The 22059-nt window shown below is 37.4% G+C and overlaps 1 long non-coding RNA gene and 1 pseudogene across 1 annotated transcript; both read right to left on the reverse strand.

Moving 5' to 3' along the window:
• LOC109325859 lies at positions 482–21425 on the reverse strand (annotated as a pseudogene).
• LOC109325860 lies at positions 19806–20367 on the reverse strand. Its single transcript, XR_002105191.1, has 2 exons — positions 19991–20367; positions 19806–19932 (listed from the first exon to the last, which is right to left on the reverse strand). It is a non-coding gene; the product is annotated as an uncharacterized LOC109325860 (long non-coding RNA).

Genomic DNA, 22059 nt, shown 5'->3' on the forward strand with positions numbered 1-22059 from the left:
TTGTATAAGTTCAATCTATTTAAGCAAAATTTGATCTGACCTGTTCTGTTTCTACTCTTACTTATAAGGTTTTCCCTATTTATAAGAGATAGAGTAAGGTGTACTCCAAGGTTGGCGCTTATGGTAGGCCTCCTGGCCGCACCTGCGTTTAGAGTGACATAGGGTGCTTTGATCATGGCTGACCATTTTGCTTTTCATTTGTTCAGATTGTGGTAACCAAAGACTAGGCTTACTTTTACCGTGTGAGAAAGGTTAAGGCATGGTCAATCCTATGTAAAAATTGGAAATTACATTTAAATCATTAGTCAATCAATAGATACGGGTTCATTATTTTGCATACTTTCATAAAACATTATAATCATATAACTCATGATGAAAATACACCAAAATTTAAAAGATACTTTTATATATATTAATTGTTGAATGAATTACCTAAAAGATATAGTAATAAGCATTGACATACATAAGAAATTATCTCATTTATAATTTTATTGCTTGTGCAATTAACTAGACAACATCATGTCAATTGAAACTATGTTACACTATGAGAACACTACTATTTTTGCATATACATGTTTAATAACATGTAAACCTCGATTTCGTCATGTATAATTACTTAGGAATTTAATGCGCACAAGTCATAGAGTATCTTATGCTAAAAAATATTAAAAATATACATACTTCCACTATATATAATGTTTTTCACTTCTACTTTGCATACATTAGACAAACATTCCCACATGTAATGGTTTTCTGGACCAATTGGTCCCATCTCTACTACTAGGCTTCTGGGTACTCTTTTCATATCCAATTACTATTTGCACAAAATTTGTAATTCAATCAAGAGATGAAATCACAGCAGATTTTAGTGCCATCTTTCAAAATAATTGCAGCTAGATTCACCAATCAATATGCAGCTCTGGAAATTGGTTGTATGATTCACTCAAAATATACAGATCACGACCTCCACCGCGTTGAGGGGGTGAAAAGAAACAAAATGCAACTCCAAATATCTAACATGTTCGTTGTGAATCTGGGTTGAAGTTTCACTGGTTCTTTATCTTGTTGGTTTAACAGCTTCATAATCAATCCCAATAACTTTGTAGAGTTTGGTGATAGCGATTAATAGTGCAATGTAAACTCAATCAAAGAAGTTTGCTGGTTCTCCGTCTTGAAGGACCACCGGGAAACAGCTTCATAATCCATCCCAATACCGTTTCCACCACCTAGTATGAGAAAAGAGAGATCAAATCCAATTTTTCCGTTTCAAGTTTTTTATAGAGCTAGCTTTTTCCAAAAAACCACTACTTGATAGATTTTCAACATAGAACAACTATTTCAAGTCCTAGTGAAGGCTGGGATTCGTCAATACTCCATAAAATATAGTTTAGATTTAGATAACAAAGTAAACAGACGGATTCTCCTATACCCGAAAGTATGATATGTTGTAGTCATTCAGGCAACATGTTTATATAACAAAAACAAAGCAAACTGAACATATAAGTTACCTCATCACCCTCGTCTGCATATGTGGAGTTCTCATAGATTGTGTGAGAATCTGGTTGATTTGCTGGAATATTTTCATTAACCATGCTTTGAGCAGTTAAAGCTCTAATCTTGGAGTCTGGATTTCAAGTTTGCGAGACAACTCCTTGTTTATCGCCTTCAATTCAGAAAACAAACAGAAGAGATTGCATGGTGAGACTAATAGGGAAACATTATGCAATTATATACCAGAATTCGGCATAAATTTAAGCCAATAAATAAAGCCTTGGAATGCTAAATCAATCTTTTGACAGACTGATAACACCGGTAAAAGAATTGCACAAAAGAAGAAGATTCAAACAAGATCGATCCGGAATCAATTGAATTCCGGATACTAATACCTCTTTATTGATTGCAAGATTAGAAGAATACAATGAAGAACCCTAATTGATTCCCTGAATCAATTACACACTACAAGGTTGATTCCCTGAATCAAATCCTCTCCTACTCAATACTTCAAAAGCTAAACTTCTCTAAAACTAGCTCTTTATTTATAGCCTAACTAACAACTAACTACTAGGGGTATTTTTGGAATCTTTTAACAACTTTCCTATTTCCCCTTCTATATACATTTTCAATATTAGGCTTTGGCTCTGGCCTAACCCTATCAATACCCTCCCCTAGAAGAATTAACTTGTCCTCAAGTGAAAACTCAAGGAACTTGTTCCGTATAGCAGCTGACGGTTCCCCCTCTTTTAGCAACACTTGCATGAAGGTACCATAAGCAAGCTCGGTCCGAGTCAAAGTAGGATCCCCGATGATGGTGATTACGGAGCCCCCTTTCTTGAGAGTTAATTCCATCCTTCCAAAGTAGATTCATGGCAATTTATTGGATTTAGATCGGGATGAGGAAAATACAAAGCACTGACACCTAAAGGGTGACCAAGTGCATGAGACTCCCACTTAGTGGGATCTAGAGATAGTAGCGTATGCAATCTTACCCTTGCAAGCGAAGAGTGTTTCCGAGATTTGAAAACAAAATATAGTATGCTTCAATGATTTAGGAGAGGGACTTAACAAAAGAATTTACATGAAAGTACACAAGAAAAATTTGAAGCCCAGATACTCATAGCAGAATTAGCACAGAAATGCGTGATTTAAGTAAAAGCAAAAGGAACTGCAATTTGCTAGAAGAATGGTTCTTCTTTTGCTAATGTAAAGAAAGTGCTCGCTTATTAAACAAAATCACATCTTGAATTAATTACCTTCATCCTGGAACACTCTGATGATTCAGATGTCAAGGCTTTCGATAATTGTTCTTTCTCCAGTGCCAGCTACACATGAAAAGGTCAAAAAGGTAAATCTGCTGGGCTTATATGATGACAAGTTATTACTAGTTTGACTAGGCATATGGAAGCAAAATGGAAGAAAGCAGTAATTTTTAAACAGTAATGAGCAATGAAAGTTGGTGTATATTTTACTGAGTCTGAAATTTTCAATAGATTTTTTTATCTAAAATAAAAATTCAAGAAACTAGATCCTACCTCAGAAATAAGTGCCTTAATGTTCTCTATCATTCTCATCTGATCCTGAGGAATATTCACAGGAGAAACTCCAAGAGATGAGTGGCCCACTTCAGGAACTAAGGACAAACTAGAGGCTTCAGCATCATGAACAGCAGCAGAATCAATGATTTCTTGGTTGGAAGAGTTTGCAGCATCATTTTCACTTGCTGCATAATATATAGATATATAAACATAACTACAAACGCTAAACCAGTAAAAATACTATAAGTAAATACGATTAATCTAATCAAGTAAAATTTGTCAATTGTGAGATAAATCAAAATCAAGGTTTTCTTTGTTAGACAAGCAGAGGGTTTGGTATGCTTTTTTGCACAATTCTATATAACTCGGGCTATTTCTTTTTTGTTTTGCTAGTGAGAATTGCTAATCATCTTCTTTTATGTACTTTTCTAATCTGACAATACTGTTCTTTTTTTATCAAACAAAGAAAGTAAACAGTGTGTTTTTATGCACTTTCAAGATCACAATACAAGACATTCAAGCAACAAGTTACATCATATATTCATATGCTTGATCTCTTGAGCCTGATAACAATAACTTTGTAAACCTGCCATGGAATATTTTTTAAAAGCATGTTGATGGTTTCTTATTCCCACAGTAAGAACAATTAAACCACAAAAACAAGCTTAAATGACTTGCAAAATTAGCACACGAATAGCTTGATTGATGCCAGATATGTAGCAACATAAAAAGTGATAACTCAAGATGAATAATACATATACATAGTAATAAATACAACTGAGGCAATAACGGACCAATATCTTCTGTAGATGTAGAAACATCCCTTTTATTAATTTGACTCTCAATAGACTTCCCAATTCCTGAAGCCTTTCGCAGCTTAGACTGCAACACCTTCTTCTCTGTATCAGTGAAATGACAGAATAAAGATAGATTTCAGAGTTCATATGGCTCAATTCACATAAAACGTTTTCACAATTTAGACAAAGTGTAGCCAATTTGCTATTTCAACTTGGGCATTCAAAAATTAGGAGCTAAAATGATTGGTAAAAACCATTTTTCTCTAGCCATATGCAATAAAGAGTAAAGACAGGCATGGAAGAACACCGCCTTTATAAATTACAAGACCATCTTCAATAATTCCAAAATATAAAACTAGAGTTGAAGTTCAGTGATTATGGACTCTGTTAAATAAAAAAACTACAAAGGAATCATATATGATTATCCCTGCAAGCACCTTCCCAAGCTAAAGCATTCCATTTTTAAAACTCTTAATCCTAGTTCTTCCCTTCTGTCATAAACATCAAATAAGTAAAAGCACTAGCCTTACCGCTTCCAGAGCAAATCTGCAAGCCAATAGATAATTAAAAAGACAACTAAAAAATAGAATCTCTGTGAATCTAAAGTGTGGTAATTAATTAAAATTAAGGTCTCGTTACCCTCTTGAAGAGCATCTATTGTTGACTTCATATCCTGATGATCTTTGTCAAGGCTAGACATTTTCTTCCTGCAATATTTATTATGACTTGTTATTTTAAAACGCCCAGAATCTTTGGATAAACTTAGTCAGGAAAATCAATAATTGAAGGAAATAAGAAGCTGGAACCAAACCAGATGCGATGGACTGTAATTGTTATATGTTAAAAGCACAGCATTTTTAACAGTTTGTTTAGACTGTTTAGATATCAAAGAATAATAATTGCAGAGGTTCAGAAACAGTAATTTTAGAATCAAAATTGTCATGTTCAGCAGCCAAACACAATTGAAATTATGGTAAAAATATTGTACTTCTGCAAGAAATAACAATTACTTCAGGGGGAAACTAATTTGTATCTCTATCCTGATCACCCAAGATTACATTTGGCGAACATGCCAAAACATAAAAAAAACAAATCTTACAAAAATAGTTCTATAGAATTCTCGCAAATCCTCACCACCTTTGGTACTTCACAGCAAATTTAACTCTCCAAAAATACCTGTATGAAGAAATTTCTGCTTGTGCATTTTCCAACTGCTTCTCAAGCTTCAGCTCACTGGATCTTAGTTTGAGTGCCTAAGAAGTTCATTGAACACAAGTACACAGCCAATTTAAATGTAAAAAGTCTACTAAACCCATAAGCAATGAACTACCTAAATAATTTCATATTAGAATATGGACATCTGTGTCCCTGTGTTTAGGTAGATAGACTAATTGGCATTAATTATCAATCTATACATATTAAAAGATGGAAACAGATATATTTTTATTACACAAGTCAAAGTGTCCAAATATTTTTACAAAATCAATTAATATTAGAATAGTGATATTTTTGTCCCTTCAGCTAGGCTTAGACATTGAACTGGTCCACTTTAACTTCTGTTGAAATTTAATTTAGTTATAAACAATGGGGTTGGTAAAGATCAAACTCTTGACCCCTCAGTCCAAAAGGGTAAGTATAATTAATCCTGTGGAGACTCATGAAAGGTTTTATATATCCACTTTCTAACAATCATAAATTGATGGTTTGTTATATTTAAATTTATTCCACAACATTAGTACAGTAAATACAAAAACAACAACAACCCATTTTCCACTAGATGGAGATTGTTACATAGATCAAACGATACCATAATGTTTTATTGTAAATCATGTATATAAGTTTATAAACAAACCATTGACATCTAAATCCTTCTTAATGATTTTTTTACCTATGGTTTTTCTAGATCTCCCTCAGCCAATAGCAACTGAACTGCCCTCCGATTTACTCCCCTTACATGGGCTTCTATATGTCTTCTTCACACATGCCCAAATCACCTAAGACAAGATCCTATCATCTTTTCTACAATAGAATTGTAGACAGTACTCCAACTTTCTTTCCAACCCATTCATTCTTAATTCTATCTTGTCTAGTATGCCCACTCATTTAGCAAAACATTCTCATCCTCGCTACATTGAGTTTATTCTCTTGTTAGCACTTTACCTCCCATTTAATCTTATACGACATTGCACATCTTATATTGTGCGATAAAATTTGTCCTTAAGCCTGAGTGATACCTTTCTATCACAGACAACACTCGAACCAAGCACTTGTCCATTTCATCCACTCTGCTTGAATCATAAGGTTTACATCTTCTATTTCTCTGTTGTTTTGTATATTGGACCCAAGATTCACCTCTAATTTAGAACAAATGTGTCTTCTACTAAACTTACATTTTATATACTTCGTCTTACTTCTACTCAAACAAAAATTATGTACTTCCCAAGCTTGTCTCCACATCTCTAATTTCCCATTTATTACCTCAACTATTCAGCTAGGACCATAGTTACATGGTATGCAGTATTGGTTCCAATGTGCGGTACACTGTTTTATGAAGTTTGTTAGTTTTTATATTAATAGTACAAGACTTATTTTATAACAAATCTGGTACGTGGAGTTCAGTATGTGATGCATATGCTAAAAGAGGGAACCATGTAACTAGGTATAGGACTATATTATCTGCACGCACACACAAAAATGCATTGTGGCACCAACTCTTAGTTATACTCAATAAGCACATCAAGATCCAAGTAACAAGGTAAGGGCTCATGGTTGGCCCTTGGTTCATTCTTCTAATTAAAGGAAAACCTTTTGTGGTCCCACCTTTATGTTCCTACACTGGTCATAACCCCATCGGAAATATAAGGGATTGCTCAAATATAAGCAATAAAAACTCAATTTCTTGGGGCTTTCTACACAATACCTCTGTTGGCATCCAATCATATATCTTTTCCAAATCAATGAAAACAATTTATAAGTCTTTTTTATTCCTCCAATATCACTCCATTAATTGTTGTGGCAGTTATCTTGTTTATATTGTCAATCTCCCCAACATAAAACTAAATTGATTTTCATTAATGTGAGTCTCTTGCTTAAACTATACTCAATTACTCTCTCCCACAGCTAAAAATTATATCTCTTTATCCCCTATGTCATATTTTCTGACACATGCCATATATTATTTGACATAAATCATTCAAGCTATTATTTTACAATTCCTTAGCATTACATATTACATCTAAAGACTAAAAGCATGTGAAAATGGTCAGCTTTTCAAGAATTCCTACAACAGGATAATTGAATCATCGATTTTATTATTTCAAGTCATTTCTGGTATTCCTTAAGCAAATCATGATAAAATTTGATAAAATCATCTTCCAAGTAATTCCATTGTAATTGCTACTTGTCACTTAATTTCTGATGATTGTAGGGTAGTAAGTTACATGTAAAAAATGCCATCACCTTGATTAATACAAACAGCTCAAAACAAGTTTCAGTTAACTTTATTTAAATCAAAGACAAGAAATTATATTCCATCCTCAAAAGAAAATAACAAATGGCAAAACATACCAAGAAAATTTAGTACCTTCTCCTCTAAACCAATAACTTCAGATGCCAATAACTTGCCACGCTCATCGGCTGTATTACACTCTAGTTGTGCATTTGTATATAAATTCCTGACAGACTCAAGCTCAACCTGTTGAAATGGAAGGTTATATATATATATACCAATAGCAGAGGGGCAAAGCATGAAGTGGATAGCAATGGAGCCATGCATAGAAATCAGGTATTGCAATAAAAAATTGAAATCCAAATGGGACCATGACAATCTAAGATATCAAGAAAAACAAGCACACTGAGCAGTAATCTTTGAAGAGGAGTGGGTATACAAATGGTAACCCAATATCAAAATTCCAATGAAACTACACAAAAAGGACAGAAGCAAGGTACAATAACAAGATGACAGATACTTTTCAATATCAAAACAAATATTAAAGTCAACTCTGAATGACTTGTGGAAAGATTGAATAAAAGATACTTTAAGAAGATACAATAGAGAAGAGAGAAGAGAAAAGATAATCAGAAACTGTGAAATCTTATGATTGCTCAAACGATTACAAGTGAACAATGAGGTATTTATAAGCTGACAGCAGAGGCTTGCTTACATATTATACTTATTAGTCCTATGATAGGATGAGGGGGAGACCACCCATCACGCAGGTGTACCGACGGAGGCCACGTGGCAGCCACGTGGCAATATGATGTGGCAGAATTAACTGCCATAGCAGTGAGAATAACTGCCGTAGGGAAGGGATAGCTTGGGGCAGAAGCTATAAATAGATGTTAGGAGGGTTAGTGTTGGTATCTTTTGAGAATTGAGTAGAGGAGAGGGGTTAATTCAGGGAGTTAATCTTGTAACGAGTAATTGATTCGGGGAATCAATTAGGGTTCATCTTGTAATCTTCTCCATTCTTCAAAGCAATAAACGAGGTATTAGTATTCGGAATCGAATTGATTCCGAATCGATTGTGAAATTTCTTCTTCTTTTTCTGTAAATTCTGTGCCGGTGTTATCACTGGTATCAGAGCACCGATTCCGGTGCCCTGAAAACCGCTGCTGTTTCGCCGAAAATTCATGAAAACTCGAAGTATGTCGCGTTCCGGAGAGAATTGGGAACAAGTGCCACGTGGCCTCCGTCGGTACACCTGCGTGATGGGTGGTCTCCCCCTCATCCTATCAATACCCCCTTCCAAAAGACTCAACTTGTCCTCAAGGGCAAATTGAGGAAAAGCTTCTTGCATTTGAGCCGCCGACTCCCAGGAATTTTCACATTCCGGTAACCCTTCCCACTGAACCAACACCTCAATATCTCCATCCTGATCAACGCGGTGTTGTAGGAGTGTAGCCGGTTGCACCTTCAATTCCCACTCTTCTGATAACATCAACGGAAGAGGTTGAGACTGTTGAGCCGGTTTCAGAGCTTTCTTCAACAAGGAAACATGAAACACGGGGTGAACCTGCGTATGCTCAGGTAATGCCAATCGGTAAGCTACCGGGCCAATGCGCTCTAAGATCCGGTAAGGCCCATAGAATTTAGCTGCGAGTTTGGCCGCTGGTCGGGAAGCTAGAGTTCTCAACCTGTACGGTTGCAGTTTCAGGAATACCCAATCTCCAACCTCGAACTCTACTTCCCGTCGATGTTTATCTGCCTGAGCCTTCATCAAATCTTGGGCCCGCAACAAATTCTACCTCAACTCTTGGAGAACCTCATCTCGGGCCACCAAGAGCTGATTTACTCCCTCAACTTTCGACGTAAAAGTACACCCCTTAATCAAGGTTGGAGGATCCCTCCCATACAAGGCCTTGAAAGGAGTCATACCTGCAGAAACGTTATAAGTAGTGTTAAACCAAAATTCTGCCCATGACAGCCATTCGACCCACTTTTTCGGCTTAGGCCCTGCAAAGCATCGGAGATATGTTTCTACCCCACGATTCACCACTTCGGTTTGCCCATCCGTTTGAGGGTGGTAAGCCGTGCTGTACTTCAACCGAGTACCTGCCAATCGGAATAACTCCTGCCAGAACTGGCTCAAAAAAACCTGATCCCGGTCGGAAACTATCGACGCCGGGTACCCATGTAACTTCACCACCTCTCTAACAAACAAGGAAGCTACATCCTTAGCCGAATAGGGGTGGTCAAGAGGATAAAAATGGGCGTATTTCGTGAGCCAATCCACCACTACAAAGATGGTATCCTTACCATTAGACCGCGGCAATTCGGATGTGAAATCCATCGACATATCCTGCCATACCTGAGTAGGGATGGGTAGGGGTTGCAAGACCCCCCCAGGAGCTAAAGTCGAATACTTCTGACGTTGGCAAACATCACACGCCTCGACATACTGCTTCACATAACCACGCATGCCGTCCCAATAGAAAAAACTCGAAACCCGCTTGTAAGTGCGGAAAAACCCGGAGTGACCTCCGGATGCACTGTCATGACACTCAGCTAAGATCAGCGGTAACTTGTCAGATGTCTTTGGCAGAACCAACCTCCCCTTATACAACAATCGCCCTGTCTGAAATTGGAATCCCGGATGAGATTCGGGATTCTCCACTAAATCCTGGATTACCCTCCTCCACTTAGGTTCCTGTTGAACCTCTTGGAACCAGCCCTCGGCATCTCCAACCTGAATTACTGAGAGTGCCGAATAATAGGCCTTCCGCGATAAGGCATCGGCCACAGTATTCTCTCGCCCGGGTTTGAACTGAATCTCAAAATCCAGTCCAATGAGCTTCACCGCCCTAAACTTTTCCTCACTGAAAAGCCTCTACTCTGTAAGGAATTTCAAACTCCGTTGGTCGTTCTGATAACAAAGTGGCAACCCAACAAGTAGTGTTTGCACTTCTGCACGGCCTGTACCAACGCCATCAACTCTCGTTCATAAACTGATTTCTGCTGGGATCTAGCTGATAACCCCTTACTCCAGAAAGCTAGAGGGCGACCTTCTTGCATCAACACGGCCCCAATCCCCTTACTAGAAGCATCGGTTTCCAACACAAAGGTCTTCGAGAAGTCGGGCACGGCCAACATGGGCAAACTGACCATGGCTCCCTTGAGGGTCTGAAAGGCCTGAGTAGTTTCTTCGGTCCACACAAAGTTATCTTTCTTTAACAAATCGGTGAGAGGTTTGGCAATTCTCCCATATCCTTGCACAAACCGTCGGTAATAACCGGTGAGACCCAGAAATCCCCTTAAACTCTTAACATCACGGGGTATTGGCCACGAACTCATCGTGGACACTTTGGACTCGTCCGCGGCGACTCCAGAACGAGAGATAATATGACCCAAATATTCCAAACTGGGTTTAGCAAAACTGCATTTCTTCCGGTTGACCTTCAACGCATGGTCCCGTAATGCGGTCAAAACCTCCCTCAACTCCCTTTCGTGAGAGTCCTCATCAGGACTATAAACTAGAATATCATCGAAGAAAACCAAAGCAAATCTCCGCAAGTAGGGCCGTAATACTTCGTTCATGAGAGCCTGAAAGGTCGAAGGTGCATTCGTGAGACCGAAAGGCATCACAACAAACTCATAATGACCTTCATGAGTTCGAAAAGCAGTCTTCTCCACATCCTCACTCCGCATCCGAATCTGGTGATACCCGGATTTTAAATCTAATTTGGTGAAAACGGTTGCTCCTCCAATCTCATCCAATAACTCTTCAATAATCGGGATAGGGAACTTATTCGGAATCGTCACTCTATTCAGGGCCCGATAATCAACACAAAACCTCCACCCTCCGTCCTTCTTTTTCACCAAAATGACAGGACTGGAATAGGGACTGATGCTATGCTGAATCACCCCCGACGCCAACATCTCCCTAACCAAGCCTTCAATCTCGGTTTTCTGATAGTGAGGATATTTGTAAGGTCTAATATTGGGGATAGCTGCCCCCTCAACCAGATGTATGGCATGATCTTGCCTTCGTACCGGTGGTAAACCTGTAGGATCGGTGAATAACTCTTCAAAATCCTCGAGCACTTGCAACATACGGATCGGCGTGCTCTCAATCCCACCCTCTCTCGGATCTGATGATTCACAACGCATGATTAATCCTTCCCCCTCTGCTCGAATGACCTGCAACAAAGCACCATAAGAGACCTCGGTTTTGGCTAAGGCTGGATCTCCGGTAATACGGATGGATTTCTGGCCTTGCTTGATCGTGAGTTCCAACTTACCAAAATCAGCTTGGACCTCACCCAATCCAGATAGCCACTCCAAACCCAACACCAGATCAACCCCCTTGAGACTGAAGAGGTAAAAGTCTTGGGTTACTTCCAGATTCTGTACCCGGAAAGATAAGTGAGCGCACTTTCCCTTACATTTCACCTTATGCCCATCTCCTACCTCCACCATATAAGAGGGAGTATTCTGAACCGAGAGTCTCAACTCCTGTACAACCTCATGAGCTATGAAATTGTGAGAAGCCCCACAGTCAATGAGGACAACCAGCTTCCTCCCCTTTAACATCCCTTCTACCTTCCATGAACGTGTCGTAGTGAACCCTGACATAGAACACAAGGACAACCTCAGATCGTGTGCCTCCGCTATATCTACACTGTCTTCCTCCCTACGCTCCTCATCTTCCTCCTCTTCTTCCAAAATAAGCATTCGGAATTGCCTATTTTTACACCGATGGTCTCTAGTAAAAAGCTCATCACAACGAAAGCATAGCCCTTTTTCCCGCCTTTCCCTCACCTCTGCGCTGGTCAAATGTTTGAATTCTCCACCTCTCGGCCGAACCACTTCGCTGACGGGTTTCGGTGCCGACTGCACAATTGGGTTACTCGCCCCGAAACTGTTCTGCCTTCCATCCCCCATCGGCTTTGATTCCACGGTTACCGTTCTGGAGTAAGGGTTTGCCCTCTGATTTCCTCCGGTCCGACTTGCATACCCAAACGAGCCCCTCCTACTCAAAACGGCATTCTTCTGCTCAATTAATAGCACCTTCTGAATCACATCTGATAAGGATTGTAACTCATACAACTTTACCTCGGCTTGAAGCTCTTCCTTCAATCCATTCAGAAATATCCCCCTGGTGAACTCTGGATCGATGCTTCTCAAAGCCCCAACAAACTTCTCAAAATCCTCAACAAATTCCTCAAAGGACCCGGTTTGTTTGAGGGCTAATAATTGCTCAAATGGATTCTGGATCATCGACGGTTGGAATCTTCGAACCACTGCAATCTTGAATCCTTCCCAATTCGGTCTCGGGTTGCATTTTTCCCACCAATGGTACCAACTCAATGCCTTTCCTTCGAGTGCCATAACTGTAGCCTGCATTTTCTCCCCCTCTGTAAGTTCTTTCAACTGGAAGTACCTTTCTAGTCGGTGAGTCCATCCATACGCGTCTTCACCAGAGAAAATTGGAATTTCCAATTTCCTCCATGTATCCCGCCTAAACTCTCCCCCACCATGTATACCTTCTCGGAAGTCATTTCTGCCTCGGTTACCTCCTCGGAACTCATTCCCATCATGAACCTCTGCCCGGAACTCCTCACCACCGCGGAGTCCACCACGAAACTCCTTCCCATTCTCTCCCCCTGTACGGAACTCCTCACCGCCACGGTAACCACGACGCAACTCATTACCGTTCTGTCCCCTTGCACGGAACTCCTCACCACCCAAGCGCAACTGGTTTGTATCAGCACTCCCTATTTAATTGTGTGATTATTTTTTGTTATTGCTGCTATTTCTTGATATAATCATTCATAGTGTAGCTTTGCATGTTCATGCACATACATGTTTCATTTATATCTATAATACTATAATAATATATACTTATAATCTATAATACTTGGTCTTATAATGACAAGGATTTCAAATAAACTTCTTTATTGTTAGAATTTGTAAAATCATAAATATTATATTATTAATCAAGCTAGATCTCTAGTTTTTGAGCTGAATATAGGGGCGTTTGAACACAACTCAACTTATACAATGTAGTATAACATCAAACTTGGCATAGATATATTCAAGCATATCATTGAGCCAAGCCTACTGATCTGGTTGAACCGAAGGTCTAACTGAGCTCATTTGGATTCCTCTCCCAAGTGTCCAGCAAATAAAAAGATCATTAGATAGATTGGATGGGCGAGTATCCTCTTGTCTGCAGTACTTGGTTTCTTGAGATGTGCATGACTAAGGGCATTATTGGAGTAATAGGATGATAACACCGGCACAGAATTTACAGAAAAAAAGAAGAAGAAATTTCACAATCGATTCGGAATCAATTCGATTCCGAATACTAATACCTCGTTTATTGCTTTGAAGAATGGAGAAGATTATAAGATGAACCCTAATTGATTCCCCGAATCAATTAGGGTTCATCTTGTAATCTTCTCCATTCTTCAAAGCAATAAACGAGGTATTAGTATTCGGAATCGAATTGATTCCGAATCGATTGTGAAATTTCTTCTTCTTTTTTTCTGTAAATTCTGTGCCGGTGTTATCATCCTATTACTCCAATAATGCCCTTAGTCATGCACATCTCAAGAAACCAAGTACTGCAGACAAGAGGATACTCGCCCATCCAATCTATCTAATGATCTTTTTATTTGCTGGACACTTGGGAGAGGAATCCAAATGAGCTCAGTTAGACCTTCGGTTCAACCAGATCAGTAGGCTTGGCTCAATGATATGCTTGAATATATCTATGCCAAGTTTGATGTTATACTACATTGTATAAGTTGAGTTGTGTTCAAACGCCCCTATATTCAGCTCAAAAACTAGAGATCTAGCTTGATTAATAATATAATATTTATGATTTTACAAATTCTAACAATAAAGAAGTTTATTTGAAATCCTTGTCATTATAAGACCAAGTATTATAGATTATAAGTATATATTATTATAGTATTATAGATATAAATGAAACATGTATGTGCATGAACATGCAAAGCTACACTATGAATGATTATATCAAGAAATAGCAGCAATAACAAAAAATAATCACACAATTAAATAGGGAGTGCTGATACAAACCAGTTGCGCTTTGATATCTTCATGTAACTTCTCCATGTCCAATTTTAATTGGTTGACGACACTTCTCTATAAATAAAGATATAAACAAAACTTAGCAAAACATAGTAGAAGACTACTTGATATCCTTATGGACAACTATGCTACCTCCAAAGTAAACATAAAGTAGAAATACAACAACCAAGCCTTTATCCCACAAAGCAGCAATAATAGCTCAAAATCAGGTTCTAAATAATGATCAAATAACAAACAACCAAGTACTAACCCAAATTGGTGAACAATTATTAGTGACGCGACTGAAAAACAACTACATCAGTTTGTCAAGACGTTAACCCAATTCCTATAATTTATAACCAGCTAAGGTCATCTTCTAAACCCCTCCCTCCTCACACACACAGAGAGAGGCCAACAATATTCAAATTTTCTATCTAATACCAAAGGAGCACAAGTGGACCTAAAAACCACTGACTTTAAAAAGTCACAGCAATCAAACTGCTAAAGATGAAACATTACAGTATTGGCCAATGGATAAATGCATTGAACCCTGTGACACTAAAGCACATACTATCATAACTAACATAAATTATTGTCACTACCAATGACATCTCTAGTTGAGCATGAAAACAACAAAACAACATAATAAAAATATTAAAAACTACAACAGAATGAATGTCCCACTAAATGACCTGTACTCGATAAGCCAACCTGTTGATTATAGTTATCAGTCAGAGATGAATTTTCAGTAGCTAGTGACTCTGCCAATACTCGAGAAGCCTCAAGAGCATGTTGCAAAGAAAAATTTTCTTGAGTCAGATCTTCAATATGCTGCAGAACAAGATAGGAAAATGAATATATATATATATATATATAAGTCAACAATAAATAGATATTTTTCACATGTAAAAAAGACAAACCAACTGCTTATGACAAGACTAGTGCATGAATAAAACTCCTCTCATAAAAAGAAATGTGAGTAACAATTTGTAACACAACCAAAAAGATATAAGATTTTATCTTAACTATCAGAAAAAATGCATCGCAGAAAATGTGAGAAGGTTTGAGAAAATGTCCTCTTATATTCAACAGCAGGTTCCTTATTCTGTCTTGTTCCCTGCCCAACCGCTATATGCACTTCCACCTCATACTTTTGGGTGTGTATGCTTTGTTCATAACATGGCTCCTGAACAAGATAAAATATCCGCAGCAAAATCAATCAAGTGCATCTTTATTGGGTACTCTATGATTCAATAAGGTTACAAATGTTACACTTCAGAGATTAGTCAGTTTTACCTCTCTGCTAATGTCACCTTTTCTGAGTCGTCTTCCTTTAATGGTTCCTCCTCCATTGCCATGTCTGCTTCCGTCATCGAGGTTTTAGCTTTCCCATGTCTCCCTAATCTTGTTCATCCTCATCCTAGTGCACCAGCATGGCAGCACCCACTTCTGTCCCATGGCAGGTTTATTGTCATCAGCCTCACCTGCTCCAATACATCTACCTACTGCGGCCCAATCTCCTAGTGTGCCACTTTGCATTGCCCTTAGCAAAGGTGATTGTTTCACTCGTAACCCACATCCCATATATAATGTTGCGAGTTATCATCGTTTATCTTCACCCTATTGTGTTTTTTCTCTCTTCTCTATTTGTTGCTTCTATCCCTAGGTCTCCTACAGAGGCACTTTCACATACAGGGGGCTACAAGCAATGTTAGATGAGATGACTGCCCTTCATACTAATGGTACTTGGGACTTGGTTCCCCTTACTCTCGGTAAATCACTAGTTTGTTGTTGTTGGATTTACATGGCGAAATCTGGACCAGATGGTCAAGTTGATCGTCTTAAGGCTCAATTGATTGCTAAAGGTTATACACAAGTCTATGGTAAGGATTATAATGACATTTTCTCTCATGATGCCAAGATGCCCTTTGTCCGACTGTTTCGTTACCATCTATTTTCAGCCTTTGTTTCAGAATAGTGAACTTTAAGAAGAAATCTGTACGGAGTAACCACCTCAGCTTGTTATGGCTCTCTTTATAGCTTAAAGCAGTCTCCTCATGTTTGGTTTGGAAGATTTAGCACTATCATCGAAGAGTTTGGTATGGTTTGATGCCACTCTGATCATACCATTTTTTACAGGTATAACTCTGAAGGACAATGCATTTATCTATCTATTTATGTTGATGACATTGACATATGAGGGAATGATTCAGATGGCATTGCTCAACTAAAGCAACATTTGTTTCAACACTTTTAGACCAAAGACTTGGGCCTACTTAAATATTTTATGGGTATTGAAGTTGCTCAATCAGATTGTAGTATTGCTGTTTCTCAAAGAAAATATGAACTAGACATCTTTGAAGATACAAACATGTTAGACTGCAAACCAATGAACACTTTCCTGGATCCTAATACTAACTCTTACCAGGATAGGGGAGCACCGGGGGTGCCTCTTGTGGATCCTGGTAGGTACCGGAGACTAGGTGGTAAGTTGAATTACCTTACCATAACTCGACCATACATTTCATTTGTTGTTTCTGTGGTGAGCAAATTACTTCAGTCTCCTTGTGATAGTCATTGGGATGCAGCTATTCGAATTCTGAGGTATGTCAAGTGATCTCCAAGTCAAGGCTTATTATATGCAAACGCAAATAATGGTCTCTCAGGTGATTGGTTATTCAGATGTCGATTGGGTTGAGTGCCCCACTAATTGACGCTCCACTTCAGGATTTTGTGTTCTTATTGGCGGGAATATTGTCCCTTGGAAAAGCAAGAAACAGGAGGTTGTCGCAAGTTCTATTGCTAGAATATTAAGCTATGGCTTTAGACACAAGCGAGCTCACATGGATTAAGCAACTGATTGAAGAACTTAAGTTTGCAGAAATCTCTTGAATGATGTTTTACGACAATCAATGTACTATTCATATTGCCTCTAATCCGGTTTTTCATGAAAGGACCAAAAAAGTTTAATTGGATTGTCATTATTTTAGACATGATGTTATTTCTGATCTAATTATTACATAGTACATCAATGCAAAGGACAGTGGGCAAACATTCTCACCAAGTCCCATCCAGCTCCTTATATTGGGTCTATTTGTGACAAGTTCAGTGCATATAACTTGTATTCTCCAACTTGAGGGGGAGTGTTGAATGTATATATTAGGTATAGATGTTAGTAAGTTTAAGGCCCAATAGGTCTTAAGACCCATATCTCCTCTATATATTCAAAAATTACTCAAACTATTATTAAGATGAATATGATAAACACATACATTCTCTACAATATATACTCCCAATAACTAAATGCTTTAACATTTATAGACATCAATCCAGTACTTTCTAAATCATGCACAAACACTCTACCATCAGAAAACACTTTTTGGTACTAATTCATGAAAATTTAATAAAATCCAAATAGGCAGAGTAAAGCACTATGCCACTACATCATACAACAGGCATGAAGAAGACATATGACATATCCCTAAATCATAACTAGCAGAAAGCACCTGTTCTAAAGCAGTGAAGTCTTCATTCTTTGAAGGTGAGTGATAATCATGCTTCTTATCCCTGCCACTTTCCTTAGCACTTGTCATCAATATGTCTTGGCCGTTATTGTTAAAAACTGAAGGAATCGCATTGTCTTCAAATGGACTATGAAAACTTGTGGTTGACAAAGGTGCCACGTCCTTAGTCTCTTCAGATGGCTTATGGAAATAAGTAGATCCTGATATGTCCTTGTTGCTTGATTCTGAATGATTAGTCATAGAGGAATCTTGCTCAGGTTGCCAAAATGGAGACCCCAAAGAAGGTCTAGTAACATTCAGAGAATCCATAAAAGATGGGCGAGACCTCCTAGAACTAGATTCCGTTGACAACAAATTTAGTGGAGTATGGTTAGAAGAATTAGTTGCTTCATAACCATTGGAATCAAACCTTGGTATAGTTGCACTACCAAGGTTAGGCAAATCACTATCAGAGCTCGTAATGGTATCTCTAAACTTAAAACTGAAAGAATCACTAAGGCCTGCAATTCAATATATATGCACAACTTCATCAGCAATGAGGTCATAGTCGGGAAGTATGAAAATGATAGAAAAGCATTAAAATCACAAACTACAGATGCAGAGAAAAAATTAAAATGCTACCTACAGAATGTGAACCGTGTGCATAGCCATTGTCTGAAGTGCTTGAATTTGTTGGCTTCATTTGCAGTGTAGTATCAACAGATTTCTGAGGTGAGATTTTTTAAGGAAAATGCATAGAGGAGTCATGACCAGAAACTCCATAATCCTTTAAAGAACTGTAACTCTTATTTGAATGGTATTCATTCATCCCATGAGGACTAGATTGAGTAGTAGAGCAACCAAATTCTTGACTTCCTTGTGAGTGTAGAAGAATACCTTGGTTGTTAGTCGTCCCATAAGAAATTCCACCAAGACCACCTGTATGAATTCTATATATATTATTCACATTATTTGCCTCATTCTTTTGATTAACATCTGCATATGCGGTAGCAACAGAAGCATTGTATCTCTTAGTTTCGTCAATATCTGAATCTGTCTCCACCGGACTATTGGACAACGTATTAAGATCATTCCTAACAAAACTAGTTCTATCAGCCAAAGATCCTTGATTACTACTTTGGCTAACCATATTAGGGATCTTGTCATTGCCCATCCCTGAAGGTAAGGTGTCAACATTAGCTCCTCCGATACCATCAGATGTGGTAACTCCATCGGATTCATTAACTCGTACATTCTCAATTTGGGAAGGTAGCTTTTGGTTCAGGCTAGCATCAGAATTGGGAATATTGGTAGAGGATGCAGTCTTCTTGGCTCGCTCTGCAGCTTTCTTTTTACGAAACTCCTCAAGCTGCAATACCAAAAACATCATTTGAGTTTGACAGAAAGGGGGGAAAATAGCACTTCAAAAAGAATACAACACATAATAATGCAATAAGTCATTTTGACTTACACAGAAAGTTTATTGAATGAAATCCTTGAATAGTAGCCAATATTCATTCAACCAAGTGAACCAACATCTACAACTCGGATGAGAATTATCAGCATGGCACTAGGATGTTTTACACATGATATGAATAACAAACAAGCTGGATCATGCATGAATTACTCACTTTCACAATAATGGTGACATGCCAATAGATAGTAACATGATACGTGGTACTCTTTGGTATGGGTACAGATACGTGGTACAGAATACGCTACTTGTCAAACATAGAGTACACGAGGAGTATACTTAACTGGTATATTAGTTGGCTTTGTGTCGTACATTTTAGTTGATACGCTCTATTCTATTATTTTTATGTTGCTTAGCTATTAATTAGAGGTTAAGTTATAACACAAATTCATTCAAATTAAGCTATACAAATACAAGTTCATATGTCAACCAACTATATTTTTTATTATGTATAATCATTTTAAATTCAATTTGTAAATCTAAGTTAAAATGAGACTAAAAATATTTATTTCACAACTTCAGTAGTCCAACCTACAAAAATAAACCATAAATGGGCCAACCTACAAAAATAAACCATAAATGGGCCAACCTACAAAAATAAACCATAAATGGGCCAACCTACAAAAATAAACCATAAATGGGCCAACCTACAAAAATAAGCCCTAAATGGGCCAACCCACAACTTGTAACTAGTTTTGATCAAGGTTTTTGTCTTCCGTCAACTTTGCAGTCATCATCCTTCTCTCAATACATTCATTTCTAATCTTAGCTTTTCTAGTGTGTCCACTAATATAACGTAAAAGTCTCATCTCTATTACATGGGGTTAATCTTTTTGTTGACATTTTACATCCCAACATTCAGTCACATATAATATTGCGGATCTTATAGATGTATTGTAAAACTTCCCCTTAAACTTGAGGATACTTTTTTTTATCACATATGACACCTGAAGTGTTATGTCATTTTATCCAGCTCGCTTGAATCCTATGGTTAACATCTCCATCCATTTCCCCACCCTCTTTTATGATTCTTTAATATATCACCCTTCAAGGGGGAGATGAGCATAAGAATAATAGAAACCCGCGGGAGATTGAAAATTTGAAACATAGTAGTAATCAGTCTAATTAAGTCAGAACTCACAGGAAGTCAATTTAATTTCCCCTAAAAAGTATCTATACACACACAATCACTCATTGCAAGATTGCACATTTCCTACATCCTCACATACACTACATTAGTCAAACAATCTGGGAGTCACGTCTTAAAAAAAACAATAATAAGAGGAAAAAATGTATACACGGTATATGAATGGTAGATAATATATTGAATATAAATCTTTACACTGACGGTAGATACATATTAGATTCTAATAATAATACAAAAACTCTATTTCCACCTCGCCATACACAAAACCAAATGACCAACATTACTCTAAAACACAAAATGCAATGCCACAAACTCAAAACACATGAATACATAACCACCCACATGAAACCATTGGTTTCAATTGTAAAGCAAAACGAAAAGAAACTGAATCGAATCCATACCCGGCGCTTTCCAGCTTCGAGATGCTCTTGCTTCCGTAAGTTTGGAAGCACCTGAGCTGATGCCATTCTATACCCACCACCCACTGGATCTACAAGCAATAAAAAAACACAAAAACCTCACAAATTCAAACCAAAAATCATCACCCGTCTCAAATTCGCAAGGAATCATATTCGAATGTCATCAAAACCACAACGTATGTAACATATCACGGAAAATTGGGAACGAGAAAGATGGCAAATTCAAATAAGAATGTAGAAAGGAAAATTTGAAATTTGAGAGAAATTGAGATAGGAAAGAGAAAAAGGGTGTGAGGTTTTGCGTTTGAGAGAGGGGGAAAGGTGCCTGATCTGATCGGAGAGGAAGAGAGAGAAATTTGATAGACTGAATCGTTTGGGATTTATTTTTTTCCATTTTTTGAAGACGTTTTTCTTATTTGGTATTAAGCTCTAGACAAAGTTGAAGGTTCTGTGTCTGAAGACAACAATCGGAAGGATTAGCCCCAAATCTGAAATGATTCCTTACCCAAAAAAAGTTGAAGAGATATTCTTAGATTTCCAAAAAAAAACTCTAGGCAAACATGGAAAGTGATGATGAAAATCCACACATTTGACTTATAAGTAAAATGTATTTATTTCCTCTAAAAATTTATGTATATCAATTCAGTTTTAAAAAAATATTAAGTGTGTATCAAACTATTTCTTTTTATTATTTTTATGATTATGGTAGAGATACTTTTGATTTATATTCACCATCTTTAATTACTAATTTAGATTTTAACTCTTCTCAATAATCAAATTTGTACACTTAAACTATCAGTGTACCCGTGCACTTGCACGGGTCGCTTCTTTGTTTATGCATAATGCAAATATAATATACATATATTTTATAATATCAATAAATCATGTATTGAACCATTATATTTTTTCATTCATATAGGTGCAATATTAACATTGATTTTTGAGTGTATATGTAGAATATTAACAATTATAAATGTGTTTGTATAAACATTTATTTGTTGAAAGTGTGATTATAGAAAATATTTGATTCTTAAATAACTCAATAAATAAAATTCAAATTGTATTGGATAATATCTCACCTCTATATTCTCTATATAAAATTATAAATATAAGGAGTTATTTTTGCATCATATTTTTTGTGATTACGTTT

This window comes from Lupinus angustifolius, chromosome LG13 (assembly GCF_001865875.1).
Source record: "Lupinus angustifolius cultivar Tanjil chromosome LG13, LupAngTanjil_v1.0, whole genome shotgun sequence".
Classification (NCBI taxonomy): Eukaryota; Viridiplantae; Streptophyta; class Magnoliopsida; order Fabales; family Fabaceae; genus Lupinus; species Lupinus angustifolius.